The sequence below is a fragment of the Diceros bicornis genome, chromosome X (genome assembly GCF_020826845.1).
Source record: "Diceros bicornis minor isolate mBicDic1 chromosome X, mDicBic1.mat.cur, whole genome shotgun sequence".
NCBI classification, from domain to species: Eukaryota; Metazoa; Chordata; class Mammalia; order Perissodactyla; family Rhinocerotidae; genus Diceros; species Diceros bicornis.
The window spans coordinates 100170419-100197412 of NC_080781.1; the positions used below are offsets into that span (position 1 = coordinate 100170419).

Sequence of the window (26994 nt, forward strand, 5' to 3'; positions counted from 1 at the left end):
ATTAGGCACTGTGCTGTGTGCCTAGCTACTCTCCTTCAGTGTGTGTGTGTGGCCAGGACCCTCCCTCCATCTGCTGGTGAACACACACACACCCCTTAACCTCCTTCCCTTCTCACCAAACCAACCGCATGCTCCAAGCGGACCTCTGCCAGCTGGCAGATTGCTCCCTTCCTGAGGTGGGCTCCCGGGCTGGGCCTGGGCTTGAACAGCTCGCACTCCAGAGCTGGGGAGAGGTGCTGCGAGTAGCAGCCGACGCCAAAACTCAAGGTGTGTATGTATGCTGGCAATGGTGACCAGAAGGGGAGCTGCGGGGAGGGCAACCCCAGTAGAAGGCGAGCAAACAGGGGGCGAGGGGGCACTCAGGGAGGCAAGGTCAGGGACCAGGGAATGGAGTCACCGAAGTGAGCGTTCCCGTTGCCCCTTCTCTGCAGTTCACCCACCACCACCACCACTTTCCCGGGTTCACTTTGGAAATTGGCTTTCCCTTTTATGTGCCAGCAGTTCCCGGCAAAGCCAGCCTGAACGGTCAGGTTCAAGAAGTGAGGCAGCGCCGGTCTGGGTGGCTGGCTTGCTCGGTTGAGTCTTGGGAGATTCTTTCCCCAATTGTCAATTTTGTGCTTATTTTTAGTTGTGACCCGAGCCGGGAGCTGTGCCTTTAAGCCGCGTTCCCATTCCGGGAAACCGACGCCAGCACTCGAGGGTCGGGAGGCGCCGGAGAGGCCCCTCATTCTGCACTCCCCTTTCCTCCCCCCTCCTCCCCCTCCCCCCGCCCCTTCTCCCCTCCCCTCCTCGGCCGTCCGGCAGCCTCGCCGCCATCCGTCACCTCGCCGCCTGCCGCACTCCTGGAGCGAGAGAGCGACGAGCGAGCCACGGCGATGGTGCCGCCCGCGGCGCAGCCATGGAGCCCGCCCGAGGAGCCCGCGCGCGCCGCTGCCAGCCTGCCCGCAGCCCGCCGCCTGCGCGCCAGCGCCCCGCGTCCCGGGCCAGCTGCTGCCGCCCCGCCAACCTCTGCCCGCCCCACCGCCCAGCGCTACTGAGCCCCACGCCCGTGCCGGGCTCGGGGACACGGGCGCCCTAGTCCCGCCGCTGTCGCCGTCGCCGCTGCGCCGCCGCCGCCGCGCCACCGAAGAGGAGGAGGAAGAGGAGGCGGAGGAGGAAGGTAAGAGGTGCGCTGTCTTCAGGGGGGCGCGCCCGCAGTCTCAGCCTGGCCAGGGGTGGGTCGCGGCGGGAGCGTGCCGCCCCGGGCTGTCTCGGGGGCGACCGGCGCTTGGGCGCCCCCGGGAGCCGGGGCCAGGGCGGGGGGCGCCGAGCGTCGGGCCGCCCGGAGTTTGGGCGGGCGGGGGGAGCGGCCGGCTGCGTGCCCACTGCCCCGGTGAGTCGCCGGCTTGGCGGGCTCGCCTTGGCCGCCGGGGGTGCAGGGTGAGAAGCCAAGCGCAGGCGAGTGCAGCGCGTTCATTATGGAGCCTTTGTGTGCGCGCCGGGGCCGTGGGCACAGTTGGGAGAGCTGGCGAGACGTGGGGCCTGGCTGCTGGGAGGTGGCCACTTAGCCGGGGTGCCCGGACAACCCCGAGCCTCAGGGCTGCCAGAAACAGCTGTCTGAAGCATGTGCGTGGTTCCCGGGGCCATGTTCACACGCGGACACGGACACACACACACGCACACACAGCCGCACCACATACCCTGCACTCAGCTACAGTCACCCCATCCAAAGAGGAAACACACACACACATACACACAGCTACACTTGCCCCCTCTCACCAGGATGCTAATAAAGCAGTCACCCAAACACATACAGCTACACGCACCCCCTCCCTAGCGCCGCTATAACATGTATACACACGCACACGCACACCCACTCCTCTACTCCCCAGCCTGGTGCTTTGGAGCTTGGAGAGTATCTGTGTGTGTTGTCTCAGAGAGTCCCTGAGAAACTACATGACAACTGCACATTACTGCAGATCCAGTACCTGCTCCTCCCTCCACACACAGCTAACCCCCATCCTGAGTTGCTGTAGACACCTCCACTAGGGCCCTTAAGAACTCCATTCTGGCGAAAAGCGTTCCCAACTCTTATAGTCCTTCACGTCTACACCCCAGCTCCTGGGCCTCCCGCACACACACAGCATTACACACACACTGAAACCACTGCAGGGGCAAATGCTTGACAGGTTCCCCCCAAAGCAGGTGGCACCTCCACCCTTGCAGCTGCCACCAGAGAGCCCTTGATCATGGTGTATGCTGAATTCTGCCAGACCTGCCCCCTCCCCTTGGCATCTTAGTCTGGCTGCAGAGCCCCAGAGTCCACTGGGTGGTCTTAGCATCCTGCAGCTCTTTCGGAGGGTGGGGCAGTCTCTGGACTTCTGCCCATTGGAGAAACTGCTATAAGAGCAAGGCTTCCTTAGGGGCAACCTTCTTGGGGTGGAGGGTAGGGGAGTCTGTGCTGACTCAGAGAGAAGGCCCAAGTGAGTTTTCCCCGCTGGAAGGCTGGGGTAGAAGGCGCACACTTTGGCGAAGAGGGCCCCGGGGTTGTGTGGCAATTCAGCCACCCGGGGCCCTCAGCTGGGAGACCTCGCCTCTCCCTCCCCTTCCCTGCCGGTCAAGCTCACTGCAGGAGAAGCCAGGGGAACCCAGTTCCCAGTTTCCTGGGAGCTGAGAGAGGCTTCCCAGGAAGCCTTTGCTGTTTCCCTAAGCAAAAGACTCTCAGCTCTCAGCCCCCTCACCCCATGCCCAGGGAGACCTCAACAAGACTTGGCCATGCCCAAGCAGACATGCTAGCTTCTACCCAATTTTGTGGCTTATTTTTTTCATGTGAGAGAAGCAGTTCAACCTCAGCAGCTCGGCATGAAGGTACCCCTGAGGTGAAATAAGACGTAATGTGTGTGTGGAGGGGGAAGCAAAATTGGGAGGGGGGAGGACTAGTGGGTTTGACTGGTTTAAGTAGAGACGCCGAGGAATCAGACTGTAGTTCTTGGTAGAGTCGTGACAGAGAAGGCTTCGACGTCAGAGCCCCTTCGCCGCACCCCTCCCGTCGGCTGCTCCAGGCGCCTCTGGGTCCCCTCCCCCGCACCCTTAGACCGTTTAGGCGGGGCTTTGCTCCCTGCTCCGTCAAGTCTGATGACAGAATCCCTGCCTGGCCAAGGTGTTAATAGCAGATAACGTTTTACTGCCCTCACCTCTCAGGTGACATTTGCATTTTTTTTTGACATTTGCATTTTTAAAGGAGGCAGAGGAATGGCTCTGTTGGTGGGGCTTTCAGGCACCTGTGGCAGGACCCAGGCAGGAGCGTTAGTGGACCGTGTCTTCTACTGTCTGTGTCTGGCCCTGAGTTACATGTAATGTGTGTGTGGGAGTGGGGATGTGGGAAGGTGGGATGTAATTATGGAGGGCTTTGAGACCCATAGAGAGGTTTAAATTGATGTAAGAGGCAATTGGGAGCCACTGCAGGATTCTGAGAAGGGAGGGGGTATGATCCAAGCAGGAGAGCAACACTCGTTGCTGCATGTGGAGAGATCCTCCCCTCTCTCCCACAGACACCCACCACCACGATTGCTTTCCAAGTGTGCGCTGATGGGAACTAGGGAGAGGAGTCTGGCCAGGGTAGGGTAGTGGGTGCCCCAAGTTCCTGGCTCTTAACATCTCCCAGATCTGAGGTGTCCTGCAGACTGGCCGGGCTGGTGGCCTGAAGCCAGCAAGTTCCCCCATAAACACAAGCTGGTGATGCTGTTGGTGCTGTGGCTTTGGACAGTGGAATGGAGCTTCTGCCTTCCTGGGTGAGGGGGCTAGGGACTCCTAAGAGGCCGCAGAACCCATTTTAAATGAGTCAAGGGACCTCTACCTCTGGTGAGTGGTACAGTCCCAGGGTCTTAGGAAATGAACTGTGTGGCCTGATTGGGGGATTTTGCCACCAATGAGGTCCTTTAGGAGCAATGGTAGGTTGAAAACGTGCAACAGGAAAGCCCTAGGATTGTTGATAACAGAAGCAAGCTGGGCAGAGCACAGGAGTGGGGTGGGGAGTGAGGCAACTGCAGTCCTGGGGTGTGGGGGTGGGTGCAGGGGCACTCAGGGTGTCATGGGCAGAGGAGAGGCATTGGTCCAGCACTGCCCCACTGCAGTAGTCCCCACTTCAGTCCTTGGAGGGAACACTGGTGGATGCAGGATAACAGAAGCACACTGTACCCACCCACCCCAACTCTACAGAAATGATTGGGCTCCGTGGCCAGCACCAGATAAGGCACCCTAAGAGGGCAGCACCAATGCAATAGAAGGAGGATCTCGGTTCTTTTGGAGCCTCTAGGCTGCCTGAAGCCATAAGAGACACACAGGCGCAAATCGCACACACGCACACACAAATTACGCACAGTACCTACCAATACACACACGTGCGTGCAGGCACACACGCACATACACATGTATACACCCACACCTGGAGCAAATTGTGGGAAGTGAGGCTCCTTCAGACAAGCTTGGGTTCTAGGGGTTCATGCCTTCACAAGGCTCTAGCAATCACTTTTAGGGGGGCTGGGACAGTCCCCATCAATACTGGGTGAAGACCCTTAGCTTGGACAGGCCACTGGGAGGAGGCCACACCCAGGTTAGCTTTAGCTGTGGTCCAGCCTTAAGGCTATTAGCATATGCAGCAGAAAACTCTGTTCTGGCTCTTCTCTCAAGGACTTCTGTTTTCCTTCTTACCATAAATTCAAAAAGAAAAACATTCTCTTTCATTATCAGCAGCCAAAACAAAGGACTCTCAAAATGGGCTGGACCTTGCGGCTCTGCTGAGAAATCCAAGGTGGGGGGCGGGCGGGGGACGGGGGGTGTAAGGGGAGGGAAGCACGCCATCTTCCCTCTTTTCCAGTCCCCCCTGAGCTGAGCTGGTAAGGAGAGGACAGGGATCTTGGGATTCTGTATTACTTCCCACACGTGACAGGCAGCATCCCCTTTTCTGAGGGCACCATTGTTAAAGTGGAACATTAACAGCCCAGTGGCAAGCTAGTGCCTACTCCCCTGGGTATTTAGAAAATGAGCTTGGAAATCAGAGTGTGTATATGACATGGGGGTACGGGGAGGAGAGGGGGGGCTGCCTGTTATATGTCTTGATGAACGTGAGACGAGCAGATTTCTCTGTAGGCATGCCATAGCTAGTGACCTTTTCTGAGCCTCACTTTCACTTTGGCATTAGCCACACTGCTAGCCATCCCTAGCTTTTTGAAGAGCTCTCTGCCTGGTTGTACTCTTTGGGTCTCCTTCCACCCCAGTGACCCATCCTTTTTTCTCCATTTTGCTAGTTCCTCCTCCTGCGCCTCAAATCCGGGTGTTCCTCAGCTCCTCTTGCTTTCCACTTCCTCTCTTGGCAAGGACATGCCTCTTACCCCTCTTCTGGCCATTCCCACTTCTCTGGCCCAAACTGAACCCCTTTCCTATATTTCAGTCCTGTATTTCCAGCTACTGTCTGAACATTTCCCCTTGGATAGTCTGCCATCATGTCAAACTCAACATTCACAGACTCATCTCATTATCTCTCAAAGATGGCTTGCTCTTCTGACTTCTCTGTTACCACAAGCCTTCTAGTTTCCTAGACTAGAAACCTCAAAACCATCTCTGACTCTACCCCAATTCACTCGGTCCCCTGCCACCACCTCATGTCTACACTACACCAGCCTCTTTCCTTTCCAGTCCATAATTCACACATTTGCTGGGTTAATATTCCTAAATATCCTTTTTTCATGACACTTCTGATCAGCATCTTTGAGGGGTGACACCTGACTGCCTGTGGGATAAATTCAGCCCCCTTGGCCTGGCATTCAAGGCTCTCGAGTGGGCCTAATGCTGTGTATTCTTCCAACCTTATTTCCCACTCTTTGTTCACATCATGGATTCTCAATTTTTGATGTGTCTCAAAATCACTTAGGAGAGCTTGTTAAAATGCAGATTCCCAGGTCCCACCACCTGAGCTTCTGCTTCAGTATGTCTGGGAGCTGGAGGCCAGGAATATGCACTTTAACAAGCTCCCCCAAGTGACGCTGATGTACTTGGTCTACTTGAGAAACACAGCTCTACATGCACCCTCCACTATAGCCAAATTTCTTTCCTCACGGTCTCCAAAACATATCGTTTATACATTTTTGTGCATCTGTGCTCTCGTTCATGCCGTTCCACTCACCAGGAATGCCCTGTCCTCTCTGCCTATGCTCCTCTCCTGTCCAATACCACTAAACCTGTCCTTCAACTCTACATTCAAATTCACCTCCTCTGTGAAGACTTCTCTGATCATTCTAGACTGAAGTGATCTCTCTCCCTCCTCTGAGCTCCTCCTCCAGTCGCTGTCTCTAAAATACATTTGGCAAGTATATCGCTGATAGACCCCACTATTATTGCTTGAATTATTAATTCATATATTCTTCACATACAAATATAACTTCTCATATGTGTATGTCTTATCTACATTTTAAGTTCAATAAAGGAAATAGCCTGGTGTTTTTTGTCTCTTTTTTATTCCCATTACACACGATGCCTTACCCATAATAGGTGTTCAATAAGCGTTTGTTGAGTTGGATTAAATACTTGTTGGTTCATATTAGACAGGGACTCTATCACATCTCCCCGTGCCCATCAGTTCAATAAACATTCATTGAGCACCTATTATGTGCAAGGTGCTGTGCTAGTTGCTAGGGAGGATACAAAGATGAAGGAGGCCCCTTGTCTTCCTCAGTCTCAGTCATCTTTGCATTTACAGCGCCTAGTGCATATAAGAGGTCCTTAGATATTTGTTGAGTAAAAAAAATGGATTAATGAGTAAGTGAAGGGATGAAGTTCAGACAGGACTCAGTTGAGCAAGGACATAGGGCAGCTGTGTCATAGAGAAATGAGGTAGGAGTGGAAGGTAAAGCTAGGAAGGTAGACTGGGGTATAGTGGATGACTTTTTTTTTTTTTTGTGAGGAGATCAGCCCTGTGCTAACATCTGCCAATCCTCCTCTTTTTTTTTTGCTGAGGAAGACTCGCCCTGGGCTAACATCCATGCCCATCTTCCTCCACTTTATATGGGACACTGCCACAGCATGGCTTGCCAAGCGGTGTGTCGGTGTGCACCTGGGATCCGAACCGGCGAACCCCGGGCCGCCCCAGCGGTGGAGCACGTGCACTTAACCGCTTGCACCACCGGGCCAGCCCCGTGGATGACTTGTTTTTGTTCTTTGTTATGAACATTTCTCAAAAAATAGAGAAAATAGTATAATAACCTCATATACCCATTATCCACATTAAGTAATTATCAGGACTTTGCCATATTTGCTATGTTTACTCTTTTTTTCTTTGCTGAAGTTTTTTAAAATAAATTTTACACATCAATCATGTAATCTCACCCCTAATACTTCTCTATGCATCTCTTAAAAAATGGACATTTTCTCATATAACCACAGTACCATTAACACATCTGACAAAATTAACAATAATGCTTTTGTATTTTCCATTACCCAGTCTGTAATCAAACGTCCTCAATGGTCTTAAAACATGTTTTACAGTTGGATTGTTAGAATCAAGATCCAAAGAAGCTCCACACGTTACATTTGGTCATTATGTCTCTCAAGGCCCTTTCAGCAGTCCCCCTCTTTGACTCGTTAGAGAAGTGTGGTTAGTTGTTCTGTACACTGTCCCACATTCTGGTCTGTCTGTTTGCTTCCTCTTGTTGTCATTTAGCTTGTTCCACTGTCCTCTGTACCTTTTATAAATGAAAGTTAACTTTAGGCTTGATTAGATTCAGGCTCATTTTTTCTTTTTTTTCCCCTTTGGCAGATTGATTAAAAGGGGGCCATCCTGGAGACATGAAGACATTAGGAGCCTGTTACAGTAGCTGGATGGGGATAGAAAGAAGGAGATGGATGGATGGATTTTGGAGGTAGAAGAAACCTGATTTACCTACCAGTTGGATGAGTGGGATGAGGAAGGAATAAGAGTCAAAGATGATTCTGGGGCTTGGAGCCTCCACGATGGGGAGAGTAATAATACCATCATATGTGAAGGATGGGTTTTTAATGAGAGCAGCAGGAATCATGGTCAGATTAAAGGAGGAACTTTCTCACAGTAATAAGTTATCTGCTCTGTTTTTTCCAGATAACACTATCTTTCCCAGAAAAATTTTGATTAGTGATATAGCTAGAATTTTGGGCCCTCCAGAAAAAAATTCAGAGAGAGTTCTTATTTTTTAACTGCTAAATAATTAAATTTCCAGCCCCAGAGCCTTGGGAGGAGGGATAATATGTACACCAGTGGATGGAGAGAGGGTAATGCTGATATAACCCTTGCAGATCAGCCAGCTGTCCCACATCATCATGAATATCAGAGTCACCATCCTTGGGTGGAGGACTGAAGGATGCCAGAGCTTGGGATTTCTGTAAACCTAGCCAATAAGCGTAGCTCAAGACCCAAGTCCTTCCTTAGGGTCCCCTAAAGTCTCCATTCCAACCCACTTCTCCATCCAGTACAGAGCCTGCAGCCTCTTAGGCAGGCCCGCAATGGACTGTGGCAACAGTGATCTTGCCAAGGCCAAAGATTGCCCAGCAGCCCCAGGATATTCATTGGGCTCTGAGAAAGCCCCAAGATTATTTAGTTGTCTCAGTAAGAACTTGCTTCAATTGTTGAATCAGATCAGGTGAGAACTACTCTCAGCTCCATCCTACTGTATCCTCATTCATAAAACCTTCTCTCCCTCTACCTTCCACCAGCTCATCTTTCCTCCTGCTTTCTCTTCTGCTCCTCCCTCCCTGCTCTGTCTCTTCCAGCATACATTTATTCTCTCGAGTTAATCAAACTCTGGCCCCTGCAGCCCATTGGGTCTCAGATTGATCACTTAAGCAGCATTATTGATTGCTCAGAAAGCCTTAGGAGGTGGCAGTGTACTAAAAACTAGAGATCCAACAGCCGATTGGCTGGATAGGCCTCTCTAGGCAGCCTCAGCTCCTCAACTGCCTGGAACATCTTTTGAGAAAGGGGAGGGAACAGACAGAGAAGATCCTCAGAGGGCCTTTATTCATCTTATCTTTCCTTCGTTTTGGAGTTAAGGCAAGAGAACAGGAGTCTTGAGCGCTCCTAGGTCTAGCCCAATGCCAATGTTATGGTGGGAAAGGGAGAGCAAAGGGCCTGCTCTTTAGAAATTCATAATTGAACAAAAAAATACTTATTCGTATGAAGCAACTAAGAATAATACAAGTTGGGAAACAATTATATACCACATTATGTGCTCTAAACAGTAAGCACTGTAGAGGTTCAGAGCATAGAGAGAGTGAGCAGCGTGGGCTGGAATGGAAGGAGAAGGCTTCCCAGAAGAGGTTGAACTTGAGTTAGATTTTGAATAATGTGTGAGATTGAGATTGTTGGCTGGAAAAAGAGCAGGCATCTGAGGGGGAAGCATAGTTAGGAAAAGGCCGGAGGTGGAGATGGTCATGGTATAATCAAGGAAGAGTGAAAAGGAGGTCTAACTAGAGGAGAGGGTGGGTGTCGAGGCACAGTGGGGAAAAAATGACTTACCACGTAAGGGGTACCTGGATTTGGAGGGCCTTTGATGTCCGCATGACGAATTTGGACTTGGGGAGACCCTGGAAAGCTATTGGACAATTAACACAAAATGTTTTAGGATGGTTAGCCGTGCCATAGGAAGCAGACTTGATTGGAATGAGGAGAGATTGGAATAAGGAGAGATTGTAAACTACTACAGCAAGCAAAGTGAGAGGTAATTAGGGTGGTGGCAGTGAGCATACAGAGGAGGGTCAAACTGAAAAGGCAGTTAAGGCGTTGGCGTGGCTGGTCAACCACCAAGTAGATTCTCTTGACTTGTTTTTGTCTCACCTACTCCCTCCTCTTACCCTCAGTACTTACACGTTCTTTGCCCCATGCCTTCAGGGCCTTCACGTGGCCAAATTTCACTGGAGCTAAGACGACAATGGGTTAATCAGTGAACCATCCCAAGTAAAGTAGATTTGCACCGGACCCTTCAATGTCACGACCTGAAGGAGTGAGCACTGGGGAATCGGGCTACAGAATCTGGTTGAGATGACAGCTGAGCCGGCGTGCTGAGTACTGCACCCCCAACAGGGAGGCTGGAGGCAGGGGCTCTGTTTCAAGCTCCCAAGACCTCTGAGAGCTGCTGAGAGCAAGGAGACACCTTTCAGCTTCCCTGATAGAATCAGTTTGAAAACTCCTCTCAGCACTTGGGATCATCCCAGTGGAGGTCACACCTGTGCCAGGGCATGGCGAGAGCTACCACAGCACTTTAATGCCAGCTGGAGCCCTGTTGTTACAGCTGGTATCAGAAATAAGCGAGGAGTCCACAGGTGGGTGGGAGGGTGATAGCAGAGGCCTCTGCCTGCTCATTTGCTTCCCCCACCAGCTCTCCCCTCGCTGCCCAGCCTGCTGAATTGCAGCCCTGGGCAGGTTTCTGGGCCGAGTGCCCCATCCCTGGGTTGGAGGGGAGTAGAGAACTGCAGATAAAGGCATATTTGTGAGATTTTAGCCCCCTTCCTCTTACCAGTTCTTCTTGTGGGAGGGAATGATGCCTTCTAAAGATGAATGAGTGGAGGGTAGTGCTGCCTAGGCTGTGGGCTTCTAAGTGCCAAGGGAGCTCAGCTCTGGGGGCAGGACCACCCAAACAGGCTTCTCTTTGCTTCTGATTCAAACCCACTGGGAAAACAGAGGAACAGATGGCTAGACTGGTGGATGAACACACACACACACACACACACACACACACACTGCATAGTCTGTCGACCAGCGGTCTCCAGCATTTCCCTGCTGAAGATTTCTATTCTGATTTCCAATCAGTCTTCTGCTTTGAGGTAGGAGGAAAGATGGTGGCTGGAAAGTGGGCAGGTGTCCCGAGTGGAAGATGCCTGTGGTGGTGGGGGATTGGGAAGAGGGCATGCAAGTCACTGACTAGGGAGGTTGTCTTATTTATGACTCTTCACATGGAAAAGCCCACTGAAAGCAGAAAGAAGAGGGCGTGGTGGTGACAACTGGCTTAGGAGTCAACAGGGTAAGTGTCAAGACCTCTCAATTTGGAAATCTTGCTGCAATCTGTGCTCACTCTTTCTCTCCCAAGTTTTGTCTTTCATCTATACATTTTTTCCTTCAATAATTGTTCTTCCCACTTCTAACCCAGACCCAAGCAAGTCAATTATAGATGCTTTTCCAGCTGACACAGGGGGAAACTGAGGTACTCAGATTATTATTATTTTTTAAAGATTTTATTTATTTTCCCCCCCCAAAGCCCAGTAGATAGTTGTATGTCATAGCTGCACATCCTTCCAGTTGCTGCATGTGGGACGCGGCCCCAGCATGGCCGGGGAAGCGGTGCGTCAGTGCGCGCCCGGGATCCGAACCCGGGCCGCCAGCAGCGGAGCGTGCGCACTCAACTGCTAAGCCACGGGGCCGGCCCTCAGATTATTTTTTTAAATGGACTTGCCTCCTATCTTGTATCAAGATGACCAAAAGTCTGGATCTTGGGTTTGCGGGCTGGGACTCTGAAAACAAGCCCGCTCGCAGGGCTGGTGAGGGCGCTGTGTGTCACACTGGCTCTGTTGCCACCAACAGTGAAATCACAGAGAATGCAGATATGATTAATAAAGCGAGTGTTGTTCCATATTCATCTCGTCGCCTACAGTCGAGCTGTAATCTTTCTAATATGTAGGGAAATCACTCACCGCCAGAGAAAAAGGAGGGGGATTTTTAAACAGACCCACCAGTCTGCTGTTGCCATGCAGTTTAAAGTCTGTCACCTGAAAATTCCAAATCAGAATTGGCTGTTAGGTCTGCTTTTTTCCTTTTCCCTCTCCAGAAGTTTCCACACTCGATCTAAATACAGTTTGTCCTGCTTTGGAATTCTGGGTGGTTGCTGGAAATGATAAAGCCTGGCCTTTAACCTGAGCTCCAGTTCCAATTCTTTAGTGCCTTTTAAGACATTTTCTCTTTGGAGTTGACCGTCACTTTAGATTTACCATGGCTAAAACCAAACTCAGGATCTCTTCTCCAACCTTACCCTCCACGCTGATCCCCAGCCCTGAGCCCTTCCCTGGATCTCCGTCTTTATTTGTGACACCATCACTCTTTCACTAGCCCATGGGCTGAGCTTTGCTTGCAATCAGTCACCCCCTCCCCACTCCTATCAGTCACCACCGTGTCTTTGCAGTTCATCTCTCACAAGTGCCTCATGAATCCATGCCTTCTCGACCATTCCCACTGCCGCCATCATAGCCCACGCTCTCGTTCCCTCACGACCGGATTACTGCAGTAGCCTCCTGACTGGTCTCTCTGCATGCTGCCTCCCCCTCCCAGCCAAGTGATCCTTCAATGCTGCTGCCAAAGGAATCTCCTTAAAACATCTTTCATCATGTCACTTCCCTGCTCAAGAGCCTATAATAGCTCCCTTTTGCTTACGATATCAAATAGAAACTCCTCTCCCTGGTATCCGAGGCCTGCCTTCCACAATAGCTGAGCTTCGCCATATATATGTATATAAATAATCTCTCTGACCTATTTCTTCCTGACCCCCAACCTCCACTAGTCTCCTTATTCTCCCTGCCCACTGTACCCCACTCAGAGGGTACTCCTCTCCCTGCGCTCATCTTCCTGCCATTCCCCCAGCTTGCAGTAGCCCCCTTTTCTGTAAATTCTCAATTTCTGTAAATCCTTCCACTGCATCCTCTAACAAGCTCAAGTCCAGCCTCTGCTGTGAAGCCTTTCCTGATCATTCTAGCCCTCGCTGACTGCCCTCCTTTTTTAATTATATATTTTCCCCAATTATGAGAGTAATACATATACATAGTAGAAAACTTTGAGAATACAGAAAAATATAGGCAAATAATTAGTCACCCACAGTCCTCCCTTTTCCATTTTGGAATCCAGACTGTTTTTCCACCACAATTTAGCGCTTGATTACACTGTCTTGTATTGCCATGACTTCCTGTGTTTTCACCTTTCTCCTCAGTTAGGGAGTGAGCTCTTCAGAGGCCTCTTTGATCCATGTGTCATGCAGGGCAGTGCCAGACACATGGACACACATTAGGGACTCAACAAACCCTTGTTAGTGGATGGAGGGAAGATGAGCTGTTCATCCTCCAGTCTGTACCCCCCCACCATTGCCCAGGGGGGCGGGGGTGGGGCCTGGGAGGCAATGGCTCTGCTACTTCCTCTTCCAAGTGAGGAATGCACCCGGAGAGAGGGGACTGCACATCCAGAGAGAGCTGAGAGTTCAGGGTTCGGAATGCCCTGGAGCTTGGCTGCCTCTGCTGACCCCTTGTGCTGTGCTGGATTCTTCCTCCTCAGGAAGCCTCTGGCTTTGAGGTGAGAGCTTTAATTCATCCTGGTGGCGAGAATGAGCTTTTCATAATATGTTGGCATTAACTTGCAGGAATCAATAATTGCCCCCTTTGCCCATTATATCAAATTGAAATCTCTCATCCTGGCCTTTGAAGACCATCTGCCAGTTCCCTTTCCCATCCCACTAAGGTATCTCTCACGGTTTCTCTAATGAACCACTTCACTTGAGCGAAGCCACCCAGTATGCCATATCCTCAAAAACTAACTTCCCTAATGTAAGGGTGCCCAACAGTAGGTTATTTGCTATCTATCACCCCCTGCCCTCAGCCCCAGGCCCTGCGCAGCCTACTCCCTCTACCTTGAATCCTGTCCCTCTTGCTCTCCACCACTGAGGTTCATGACCCCATCAACAGGTGCTGCCATTGACCTCGGACTCAGTGTGCAGCCTTCTCAGTCCTTGTGTAATCATTTTGTATGAAAATATTAATATGTGCTTGCTATTATATTATTATATCAAAGTGTTCGCCAGCTAGTTCCCCTCTGGGTTCTGTGAACAGCATTAGGCAGAGTGTGTACTCTGGAACTGGCCCTACCACTTACTGTATTTCATGGTTTCGAAGACACAATTTTAACATTTCTGAAACTGAAATGCTTCTCAGAATCTGTGGTGCATTGTAGTTCGGTTGGCAGCATCTTTTCTTTCTCGGGGAAACCTAGGAAAATGTTGCTTCTAACATCTAGAGTCAATGAAATACGGTACTAAGTTCCTCAACCTCTCTGAGGCCCAGCCCATTTATCTGCAAAATACTTACATCAGAGGGTTGTGGTTGTAAGAATTCAAAGATAATATTTATATAGCACTTAGCACAGGGCCTGACACTTCGGTGGAGGCTCAGTAAATGTCAGCCACTGTAATTCCCCAACTTTATAAACTATAAACCCCTCAAGGGCAGGGACATGAGTTTTCCTCTTCCAGCGGATGGTATGATGTGAAGGGTGGAAAAAGGTGTCCTTTTGAAAACTGTCTTCTTTACTGGACTGCCAAACAGCCGAAATTTCAACATTAATCACTCCTTTGAGTGAAGGCATTATCTCCTGAAGACCTCTGTTAAAATGCAAATATGTCACTTGGGAAGGTAACACATTAATTCATTAGCATTCACGATCCCATTAGTGCAGATTAGTTTATCAGATTAACTAGCTGGTGCCAAGCAAACCCTGAGAGCCCCAGTAAGGGGGCTAGTAAGATACATGACTTAAGGTGGGAGTAGAGGAATGAGGGGGACAGGCAGTCCAGAGCTTGGGGACACCTCCCATCTGCTCTTGCCTTTGGGGTTTGTTTGTTGGCAAGATTGTGACTCTGGGGCCAGCCCCATGACTTAGCGGTTAAGTGCGCGCGCTCCGTTACTGGCGGCCCGGTTTTGGATCCTGGGCGCGCACCGACGCGCTGCTTCTCCAGCGGTGCTGAGGCGGCGTCCCACATACAGCAACTGGAAGGATGTGCAACTATGACATACAGCTGTCTGCTGGGACTTTGGGGAGAAAAAGAGGGACAAAAAAAGGAGGAGGATTGGCAATAGATGTTGGCTCAGAGCCGGTCTTCCTCAGCAAAAAGAGGAGGATTGGCATGGATGTTAGCTCAGGGCTGATCTTCCTCACAAAAATAAGTAAGTAAGTAAGTAAGTAAGTAAATAAATAAAATTTTAAAATCTACCTTTAAAAAAAAAAGATTGTGACTCTGATCTGTGATAAACTAGGAAGGATCTCAGTGACAGAGACAGAAACACTTGGGTGAGAGGAAATGTGAGGTTGGGAAGTGGTCCTTAAAGATCTAGCTCAGTCTCCCCCTCAAATATTTACCTCTCATCAGCAGGGCATTCACTGCCTCCTAAGGTAGCCATTTCCATTGTTGAACAAGTCTAATTAGAACATTTTTTGATATTGAGCTGAAAGCAGTCTCTCAGTAATTTCTTTCCTTCCTCTTTCTCTCGGCAGCCCCTTTAAAATATCTGAATATAGCTATCACATTTCCTCAAGTCTATCTTTTGGACTTTCATTTTATTTTACTTTTATGACTAAATCTACCTAATTTGCTCAATGATTCCTTTTGTGGTATGATTCTACAGCTGAGCTTCTTAACCTAGAAGTCCATGAACCTCCTAGAATTATATGTAAAATGTTGGCCAAGTGCACCTACATGTCTTCCCCCAAGGTTAATAGCTTTCAACAGTGGTCCAGGATCTATAAGAGGCCTTAGCCTGTTGATCTTATAGCATCTTAGTTATTTTCATTTGGTAACACTCCAGTTTGTGAGGATGCCTCTTAGGGGTCTTGTCCAGAACTGAACCCAGTCCTCCTAGGGTGCTCTAACCAGCCCAGAGTACAGTGGACCCAGTGCCTTTATGAACAGCTTCTTATTGCTCAATTCTCACCTTTGGAGGCCTCTCAGTTTAATGGATGAGAACATCTTTTTCTCAGGTAACCGACCCTCACCAGGACTAAGTCACTTTTTTCAAAAGAGCAGCTTTCTGCCCACCCCTTAGCTCACCATGTTGAAGAGCATCTCAGTTCTTTGGACAGGAACTAGTGGAGGTCCCTTTGTGGGGACCCGTCTGGTCAGGACATTTAGTAGGCTAGCAGAAGAGCAGTGTGACCGGGCACAGCCCTTGAGTTCTCTCCAGTGCCCCTCGTTTCTCCAATTCTGTGCACTGTAAAGACATGCTTAGGTCACATATATACATGAGAAAACCCAGAGAGAGGATCAGAGCTCACAGCTAGCCCTTCTTGAGGCAGCAGGCTCAGGAGGCTTCAGAGGATGGAGTTTGGGGGACTGGTGGTATCAGTGGAGAACAAGGTCACAAATGTCAAATGCTTCAGGAAGGAGTAGCTCTTAAACATGTGTGTCATCATGAAAAATAGACGTGTCTTGGGGAGACAGGCTCCCCTCTATTCCCTCCATACTAGGTACCTAGACACAGCACAGAAAGGCTAAATATTAAAGACACTTGGAACTGTATGGGGTAGGGGTCAACTGGTAAGTGAAAATCACATATAATGTGTGACATGAGACAGCCATACCACCAGGGTCCTCTGGTCGAAAACATCTCCTTTATAGCCTGGTGGTTGATCCAGTCTAACCATCACTGCCTCTGCTAACTGTAAGGGTGCCTACTTTCCCACCATCACAGTCACTTTTTTGGGTGTAGGAATTAAAGTCTGTTGTGAAAATGCAACTATGTTATCCAAGAAGGGAAATACATTAAATAAAACACTAGTCCCACAAGTTACTCTACAAAAAAGAAAAAAAAAATTCTAGGACCAAATAAGTTTGAGAAATGCTATATCCCCCCTCTTAGATCTTCACATTGCATATTAGCATATTAAAGGCTCTGAGAAGTCCTGCAGTAGACAAACCTGCTAACATTGTTTAAGGTTTCCAGTATGTATTAGACCACAGATCACCACCCTTCTCTTTTTCTCCTCAAATACATTCTGTTAACATCCACACAACAGCGTTGGAGAACCAGCTTTCAGCCATGACCCCCCATTTCACACCTGGGTGCACAAATGACTTGATGCACTCAAAATTCTGCAGAAATGGGACAGGGATGTGTGAATTTTTTTGTGAGGAGGCTGTACAAGACTCTTGGGACAGAAGGAAAACTCTGGGAGTCTGGGAGAGGAGACCACAAAATGGAAAAGAAACCAAGACAAGGGATGTTGGAGACCAGCTCCCCTTACCTCACCATTTTGCCACTGGCCAGCCCGTAGATGCCACACTCTTGGCTATGATCCAACAGTGAGCAGAGCAGAGTAGCTTTGGCCGGGCCAGGACCCTGCAGGGCCATTTGTTGTCATTGGCTTCTCAGCTGGGGCCTTTCCACTTTCATTCCCTGCCTATGCTCTTCATTCCCTCCCTGGGCCTCTGGCGCAGTTTCAATTTCTCAGTCTACTAGTTGATCCATTTCATTTGGGTCTTGTTCTTTTCTCTTCCCATCAGTGGGACTGAGGAGGCTTTTGAGTTTTCTGCTGCCAAAAGGAGAAATGAGAGGATGGGGTCAGGGAAGGCGAGGAAAAGAACATGGCCTCTTCTGCAGGACCTGGGGCACGTCTGTATTTTCCCTGCACTCCCAGAGCGGGAATGGGCACTTCTATAGCCATCACTGGGCCTTGGGGAGGTACCAAAGATACCTCTGGGGGCAGAGAAACTCCTACCTTTTGCCAAGAGAGCGTAGGAGGAATTGAGGGTCAGAAAGGCAGGGGGTACCCTCTGGGAACCAGAGGGACATAAAGGTGAAGGAGTCCAGCTGATATCTGTTGAAAGTGGCTCAGGTTGGAGAGAGAGATTGAGGTTGAGATTGAGAGAGACAGAATGTGTGTAGAGAAAGTCCACAGACTACACCTGTGTATATATATATATATATATATATATATCTCCACACCTGTGTGAGGGTAAATCTGCAAGGTTACTGAATCTTTCCTGACTGAGGAAGCCTAGGGGACACCTAGACCTTGGCAGGGGCACATCAGGATCAAAGAAGTGACTTGTCAGTAGGGAGAAGGGCTAAAAAGTCTCCATAGTGAGATAGCCCTTTCATCATCAGTGAAACATGAGAGGGAGCAGGGTCATTTCCCTCCATGCAGGGTGCAAGGGTGTGAGTAGGTGTGTGTGAGAGCACGCCATGCGGTTGCCTCTGAGGACTGACCCTGCAAAGGGCCTCTCAGTGGATCCATTTGAACCCCCGCCACCTCCCCCACTGCCCGCAGCCAGAAAGAGTTTGCTGGTACTGATAACCCACTTCGGATCTGATCTCTGATCTCACTTGGTTTGTATGCCTGTGATGCCAGTGACTCAACCTCCTTGCTAGGCAGTTTATTCTGCTGCCTGACTGCATTAAGGTTAGGAAATGGGCTTTTTTCCCCACACAAGATTCTATTTTTAGATATGAAGACCCCAGGCTTTCTCTCTCTCTCTCTCTCCCCCCTCCCTCCCTCTCTGTCTCTCTTCCTCTCCTCTCCTCCCACACCAGGTCACTAAGGCCTGCAGTGATAGCCCATGTTTTTACTCACACAGAGACCCCCAGAGTTGGCTTTGAAGCTTCAAAATGTCCTGACCCCCTTGTAGTTTGGATACCGAATGCCCCCTCCTGCTCCAGGACCAAGATTTCCTTTTCTCTGAAATATGTGGGCCTGTCAGGATAGCCCCTTCCATCTTTCCTTTTGACTATACTGTACCTTCTCTCCTGCAAAGTCTCTCTCCACTACCCAGAAACTGCAGAAAACCTACCAAACTCCCCACTCCCACCTTGTTCCCCCTGGATCACCCCTTTGGAAAGTTCAAGACTAGAACATTGTGCAGTAAAAAAGCCCATGCCCACTCTGCATCTCCCTGTCCCCTGCAGCCCAGTAAGGCAGGGTAGTGTGGTTAAATGGATAAAAAAACTGAGGTGTGGGCAAGACGTCCCAACAACTTTACAAGTATGGTCTCAGGATTTACTTGTATCTGGTATTATGCTCGATGCCATGGAAAAAGGAAGACTATGACAGGGGCCTTGCCCTTAGGACACTTGTGCTCTAGATAGGGAAAAGCACACAAAAGAACTTCCAGGTGAAACATCTCTCATTCAACCAACAAATGTTTGATGAGTAGCTCCTATGTGTCCAGCCCTGTTATAGGCCCTGGGGACACAATAGTAAACAGGACAGACAGAATATTTGCTCTCATGGAGCATATGTTTCACTGGGAACACATGTTTAAAAAGCAGACAAATAGGGGCTAGCCCCAATGGCCTTGGTGGCTAAGTTTGGTACACTCTGCTTTGGCGGCCCGGGTGCGGTTCCTGGGCGTGGACCTACACCACTTGTCTGTCAGTGGCCGTGCTGTGCTGGCAGCTCATGTACAAAATAGATGAAGATTGGCAACAGATGTTAGCTCAGGGCAAATCTTCCTCAGCAAAAAAAGAAAAACAAAAAAACAAACGAATAAAGCATCACTCCTTGTATTGATAAGTGCCAGAAAGGAAAGAAACACGGGGCTGGGGTGGAGAGTAGCAAGGAGTTACTTCAGCTAGGGCAGTCAGGAAAGGCTTCTCTTCAGAGGTGACAGTTGAGCTGAGAATTGAATGGCCTGAGGACAGTCCACACTGTGCACCTCAGACAGAGAAACTGCATAGGCAGAAGGGAGGGGGGAGGCTTTCAGGAGGAGATAGGGTTTGGCTGGGTAGAGTGCATGGCACAGAGCTCTAACCCCTACCTTTGCAGCATTGGTCTCATTCTGGCAAAACTGAGAGATGCACTTCCACTCAGGTAGAGGATTCATAATCTTCTCCTTGGAATCTGAGAGGACCATTGTAAGAGGAAGGGTCTTCAAGATGTCTCCAGATGATTTGACTATAAAACCCTTTCTATGTCACACCTAGTAGTTTCCAATTAGAAACATTGAGACTTTCCAGTTAGGACAAAATCAGGAAGATAGCTTATGGGTGGGGGGAGGGGAGAGAATCAGGGGATTACTGTAGCTATAAGTAGAGGTTACATGGTGGAGAATAGAGAAAGATATGTAGGCTGGGGCCAAATTATGGTAAGGGTCATGAAGAGGACTTTGGACTTGATTCAGTAGGCAGTGGGAAGCTGCTGTCAGTTTTTGAGCAAGAACATGAAAGGAAGACAGAAGGAAAAAATGGAAAGATCCTGACTACTTTGGTAACCAAAATCCCTCCTTCTGCCCAGTACATGTAGGCTTCCCTGGAGGAACATGATTAGGACCATGAGCTCAAATCTCAGCTCTGCCACTTACTGACTCTGAACTTGGACAAGTTACTTAACTTCTCGGTGCCTCAGTTTCCTCCTCTGTAGAACGGGATTATTGTGGGGATTAAATGAGTTAATCATTGTAAAGTGCTTAGAACAGTGCCTGATATTTAGTTAGTACTCAATAAACTTTAGCTACCATTATCCAAGGAGGAAACTAGTATAAGGGGGTACGGTCTGGGTACTGCCATAAACCTGGAGTTATTTTGGTCACAATTTGATCAGCTGGGGGTTCTAAGAAGCTGTGAGCATTGCCTGGGCTCAGGACCCGATGTATACAAAGGACATGTGGGCTCTCTGCCCCAATAATCTTTTCCATTAGCCTTCTACCAGCATCTAAAATCCCTACTGTTCTTTAATGGCAATCCAGAGACTCAAGTGTTTTTAACTGAATTAAGGTATCCTCTTATCTGGCTGTTAAAAAAATTTGAACATTAGGTCATTGGCCATTGTCACCTGGGATAAAGCAGAATTTTTTGGGAATGGAACACAGGATCATGTATTAGCTATCTTTGCTGCATAACAAATGATCCCAAAATTCAGCCACTTAAAACAAACATCATCTTACAATTTCTGTGGGTCAGGAGTCTGGGTGCATCTTAGCTGGGTGGTTCTGGCTCAAGGCCATTCATGAGGTTGCAGTCAAGCTGTGGGTCAGGGCTGTAGTATCTGAAGACTCAACTGAGGCTGAAGGGTCTGCCTCCAAACTCACTCATATGGTTGTTGGCAGGCTTTGAGAGTTTCAGTTCCTTGCCATGCCTTGTGGGCCTCTCCATTAGGCTGCTCACAACATGGCAGCTTGCTTCCTTCAGTATGGTTGATCAGAGAGAGAGAGACAACGTGTGGCCAAGGGCAGGTCACCCAAAGCAGAAGCCTCAGTCTTTTTATAACCTTATCTCGGAAGTTATATCCCATCACTTCTGTGAAATTCTGTTCATTAGAAGCGAGCCAGTAGGTCTAGCCCAAGCTCAGGGGGAGGGGATGCACAAGGGTGTGAATATCAAGAGGTAGAGATTATTGGGACCCTTTTAGAGGCTGCCTACCACAGATGGATAAGGATTTGTGGTAGGTGGTAAAAAGGCCCTAGTGAAGTAGAAACTTGGAATACCCTGGCTAATTGGGGGTCAGCATAAATAGGTACTGGACTTAGTGGTAGTATTGGGTACCAAAAGGGCAAAGAGAGGAACCAAAAGGTAGGGTGGCTGGTAACTGAGAGGTGTTTGACCCAAATCTGAAGTTGCCAAATGTCCTGGAAACTTCGTCTGATCCAGGCCCAAATTTGTGCAGAGGGTCCAGCCTCCCCTGCCCTTGCCCACAAGCCAAGCCCTATGCGCGTGGCCAGGGAGAGAGGCAGGAGCTGGGATGAGGCCCAGGAAGTCCAGTGGCAGCAGAAGCAAGAGAGGGGAATGCAGGTTCAGCAACTGCATTTGTTTGCAGTTGGGAAAGTTGTTAATTTTAGCTTCGCACAAGGGTCTGAAGCAGGAGGGTTTGTCATTTCTGCTGAGCTAGCCCTTGGCTGCCTCCTACAGGCCACTGCCGCCGTGTCAGCTTCGAGCTGCTGTTTGCAGGGTGGTGAGCTTGGCTAACAGGACAGAAGGGCTGTGGGGGCTGTGGGAGCTATGGGTCCATTGGACCTGATGGGTCTGAGGCCTTGGGTAGGGGGGCCCAGCCAGCCCTAGGCAAAATAGTGCTGTGGGCTAGCAACTGCCTGCTGGTGCTGCCTCCTCTCTTTTATCATTCCTGTGTTCCCATCCTGGCTCTACCACTTGCTGATTTTGTGACCTAGGGCAATTCGCTTTATTTTTCAGCGCCTCCATTTCCTCCTCTGCAAAATGGAGATAAATAGTCCCTAGCTTGCAGGGTTGTTGAGAGGAATCGTGAGCTCATGGAGGTAAAGCACCAATAAATGGTAGCTGCTATTACTTATACACTCTGCTGTGACTCAGGGCACCCAGCCCAAATGAGGCAGATCTCTTCCAGCACAGGACCCTGCTTTCCAAACCAATCAGAAAACCTCTCTGAGTGCTGTGTCTTTTGCTGAGAGCTTTACATGAATTTACACGGGTTAGGCACTCTAAAATCTCCAGTTTACGTAGGAAGAAACCGAGGCTCAGAGAGGTGAAAGGATTTGCTCAGGGGCACACAGCTAATAATAAGTGGCAGAGTTGGGACTGTAACCCAGATCTGTCATAGTACCAAATCTGTCCTTTTTCTATCCTACCCACCAGTGGTTGGCCCTGAGCATGATTTCAGGATGTGATGGGAGTAGACAGTAGGGCCAGAGGTTGGCTACAAAGGTAGCAGGCTTTGGGTTCAGATCATATAACCTTTTGGAGCCGCACAAACTTGACTTTGCAGTGCAATTTCTACTCCATCTCCACATGACTGAGCCAGGAGTAGAGATTCTAATTTGCGTAACTACACTCTCCCACTCTCACCCCCAACACATGCACACACTTTTCTACCAAATGACTAATTTCCTTTCAAACACATTTCTGAGATCAAGAAACAGGGAAGTGAATGCAGGTGTGAGTGTTTGAGGACCTGTTCAAAATGCTAAGCTCTGAGAGCACAGTCATCCTCCCAGGAGGATGCAGATACCCTCTGCTCGTTACCAAGGGAAACCTCAGTCCCTGCAGTAGGAGGTGGTGATCTGGGCTGGCCACAACTTGCTCTGGCCTCAGCAGCTTAGGGCATACTCACCCTCTCCTTTATCTACAATAGCTGCAGAGAGGGAAGAGCTTGAAACCCTTGGAGCTTGAGGCAAGGAATTAGGAATGTAGAAGATTCCAGAATTGAGGCTTGGTCTGGAGAGAGGGAAGTGAGGTAAGGAATATGCAGATCTGAGAGGTCAAAAGAGGCTAAAGAATAAAAAGCACAAGGATTGAGAGAAAGGCTAAGGGAAAGGGAAGAGGAAATTGAGGAAGAGAGGAGTTTGAGAGACATAAAGGAATGGAGCAAAGATAAGGAGGGCAAACTCAGATTGCAGAATGCAGAGAAGTATTGAAAGAGTGGCTTCCAGAATTGTCATACAGGAAGAATGTAGGGGCAACAATGTCATTGGTAGAGGGTTTAGGAGACTTGTCTGGAAGCTGCCTTTGCACATGGTTTTAGGTTGCATATTTCTTGGGGGTAGCTTGCAGGGGGGTAGGTGCTTGTTAGAGGCTCATGGGGAAGGGTGGCTCCTCCTCCGGCCACCCCTTGGCACTGCTTCTTGATGAGCAACATTTATAAAGTGCCTACTGTGTGCCACAGACGATGAGATTGAAGAAAATCAAAGAGCAGGAAGTAGGGTCGAGGAAGGCTGCAACAGGTTAAACTGACCTTAAGTGGGTAGGAGGGCAGGGGTGCTGATGGAGGCTTTCTACTCAGCAGCCCGAGGAGGACAAGTTGACTAAATGAAGGCCTAGGATGAAATACTTCCAAAAGAGAATGGTTGTATATTCCAGAATCTTATTTTAGAGAACTATCAGGCCCACCTCCACCAACAGCAGGACTAGCTCTGAATTTAGAGTAAGGACACCAAATGTGTCTGAATATATATATATATATATATATATATATATATATATATATATATATATATATGTATGTATATCTGTGTGTGCATTCCCAGACAGGAACATTTTCTCTCCTGGTACACAGACACGTTGCCCACCCATGGATAACACACATGGTGTGTATGAGAGGGATTGTGCTCTGTCTGCTGTCCAGGTGGCAGTGGGTCTTCCCTTGGCCTGTGAAGGTCGTTTAATCCCAGCTTTCTTCCCTCCCTGAGCTCCCTTCAAGTGTCTGCTCTGCTCTGTGGAAGAGGGCCCCAGCTGGGAATGTGTTTTTGTTTTCTATGGTTTTTTTTTTCCTCTGCCCCAACCTTAGCCTGAGCTGCTATTTCCTCAACAACATCCAAAGGGGGAAGTAATCACTGGTTTGAGAAGAATCTCTGAGCCAATGAAATGTCAGCTCAGCCATTGTTTCCAGATGCCTAAAAGAGAATTATCCATAGATGGAGTGAAATCTCTGTTGACCAGAATATTTGGGAATGGGCAGATAATAACGCAATTTTCTGGCGGATCGAGGGTTTTCATTTCATTTCATTGTTGAAATTCTCTCTAAAGTCTGAGGCCTCTTTCTTGCCTTAGAAAGTAAGGCCCAGTGAAATGGATTCTGTGTTTGATGACTAAGGACCTTGCTTTCTAAATAAGAGCCCCGATGTTTAGGACCACAGGAAGATGGTATGCTATAGCAGTCAGAACACTAACTTCTACAAGTCAAGCGGACATGGGTTCCACTTTCAGTGCAGCCACATAGTAGCAGTGACTTTTGGCAGTGGCTTATCCTTTTTGAGCCTCAATTTCCTCATCTGTAAAATGGAGTGGTGTTATTTTTATAGGATAGAGAAAGTATAAGTGAAAATGTGTGCTGAACCCAGACTATCTTCTGAAAATTACTTGAATTATTCCCTCATGCAGGCTTATTTCATTATCCTTTGTCTCTTTTTCCGAACAGCTGAGTGAAGAAAAAATGTATGTGATCCATTGAGGTATTGGAAGATTGGACTTCTGTTGACTGAAATTGCACCTTTTGTCCCATTTCCTCACCAGAATGTTAACCCCTATGGACACACTGTGTCTGCCCCAAACCATTCAAATCTCTTTGCTCCCAATTTAGCTGCAAGCACCTCACCGATGCTTAGTCATGGTCGACAGTGGTGCCAGTGTGGATGCCTTCATTGCTCCACGACTGGGAAAGGCTGGAGGTTCAGACAGGATCCCTGCTTTGAGACCTCTGGATAGCACAGGGCCTAGCATTCAGTGCTTGTGTAATACATGGTAGCTGCTGGTCCTGGTATCATTATTCTTTGGGGGCTACCTAGAAACTGGGGAAGACGGTAGGAATGAACACAGGGTTTCCAATTCCATTGTGACTGCTGGAGTTGTATGCATAATCATAGCAAGGGGAATATCAGTGCTGGAAGAGACCTTAGGGATGAGGAAACGAAGGTCAGAGGCTCCTAAATCAGGCAGTATGCCAGAGGCAAGTCTAAGCACTCTTCAGAGCGGATGGGGGAAAGGGAGGCAGACAGGCAAAAGCTGAAGAAATTCGTGGTCTGGGCTCAACCCTTTCCTGGGCTCTTTCCCCTCTGCCCATTAGCTGAGATTACTTCACCTGGTTAGGCTGAGGGTTTGGGATAGAGGAGGGACTGGCCTCCAGGGTAGGAGTCAAGCCCTAGGTGACTTGGGGGAACTTAGGGCTTTGAGAGAGGAGAGCAGGGATGAGTGGGGCACCCATGCTAGAAGGACAGCCAGAGGGCATCTAACCAGGACTGGGGAAAGGGGTAGTAGCAGTTGCATACATGTCTTTCCTTAAAGACATCCAGGCTACTTCCCAATTTTGCCCCAGGATCCTGGAGGTATAGGGTGCTGGCCTTGCCCCAGGGAATCCCTTTGGGGCCCCAGGAAAGAGGAAGAGCCAGCTCTGTGCCCCAGGGCTGTTGGCATCCTGGCTCAGGGATTCTGCAGACAGAGCTGAGCTTGCGGTGGTGGTGGGGGGGTGAGGGCCCTGGGGGGGCAGCGCAGCACCTACTGCAGAGAGAACTGTGGGGAGAGAGGCCAGGCAACCGGCTCACCCAGGATAGGACTGTCATATAGAAATATCCCCATCTGGATAGTTCTAGAGAAGCAAGTCTGGGTAATGATAAACTATGAATTTTATGCATGAGCTGAACATTGAAAAACTTCAGCCCCAAGCTCCCGGCTAGCATCTGAGCCAAATCCCACTCGCACAGCATTTAATCAGCTTCCTGACAGATCCCAGTAAAAGGGAGATGAATTTACGAGATTGATTAGCTAATACCCAAGTGTTATGCTTACTCTGTGATCCAAGAGCACCAGGCTGGAGCCTCTAGATTTTCTGCTGCTCAGATTCTGCAGCTGCTTCAAAGGCAGGTGGGCCTGGGGGCTGCCCCCTGGGGAGGGGACTGAGCTGAGCTGTTCCTGCCCTTAGGCTCCCTCCTCAGCCTGGACACTCCCCAACCCAGGATGCATCTGAGCCTTGAGTAAGAGTTATTCTCCTCTTTGCCCTCCACCCTCTATTATAGCCTCGGCCAGTTTATTGCCCGTCACCACCTCATGCCAAAGATGCCCTCTCCTTGTCTCTACCAATCCAAAGCATGCCAGTCCTTCAAGACCCACCTGGGCTCTCACCTCCTCTGGGAAGCCTTCCCTGAGTATCAGAGCCCTCAGTGAGCTTTCTCTTCTCCCAACTCCAAAGGCTCAGTATTGTCTGAACCACGGATAATCACAGACCATGGTTAGAGCTAACCCAGAATTTAGCTAGTTCCATCCATCCCCACTTGTTAATGCTAGATTTATTTAACCACAAAAGTAATATATGATTATTATAACAAGTCAAAAAATACAGAGAGGCTTGAAGAAGAAATTTATCTTCCTGTCAAGCCTCTCTGATTCCATCCCCTCAGAAAACCAATATTACCAGCCTCTCTACTCTGTCGCTGTGCTCATATAGACATATATACACAGCCCCTTCATTTTACCAGGAAGGAAACTGAGGCCCAGAGAGGTGAGGTGACTTTTCCAAGATCACACAGCTGGCTAGTGGCTGAGCTGGGAGCAAGAACCCAGGTGTCCAAGCTTCCAGTTCCCAGGTCAGTGCTGTTGTGGTTTAGTTGCCTCCTAAGAGAGTCTTGTCTCCCCAAGTGAATTGTAAACTCAACTGAGAGTGAAAAAAAGAAAAAAACAAAAACATGTGTTCCTCTTGCATTTCCCACAACACCTAGCACAGTTTTGAGCATCTGGTCCAGGGTGTTTACTAAATGTTTGTCTCCTCGTTTTAAATCTTTCCTGAAACAAGACACAGTATAA

The 26994-nt window shown here is 49.1% G+C and overlaps 1 protein-coding gene across 1 annotated transcript in view; it reads left to right on the forward strand.

Annotated features, from left to right (window-relative positions):
* Positions 1 to 219: 219 nt before the first annotated feature.
* Positions 220 to 26994, forward strand: part of FRMPD3 (FERM and PDZ domain containing 3) — a 128543-nt gene continuing 101768 nt past the window's right edge. Inside the window, 2 exon segments of the mRNA XM_058536461.1 lie at positions 220 to 267; positions 629 to 1159. The gene's annotated coding sequence lies outside the window, so the exon portion shown is untranslated.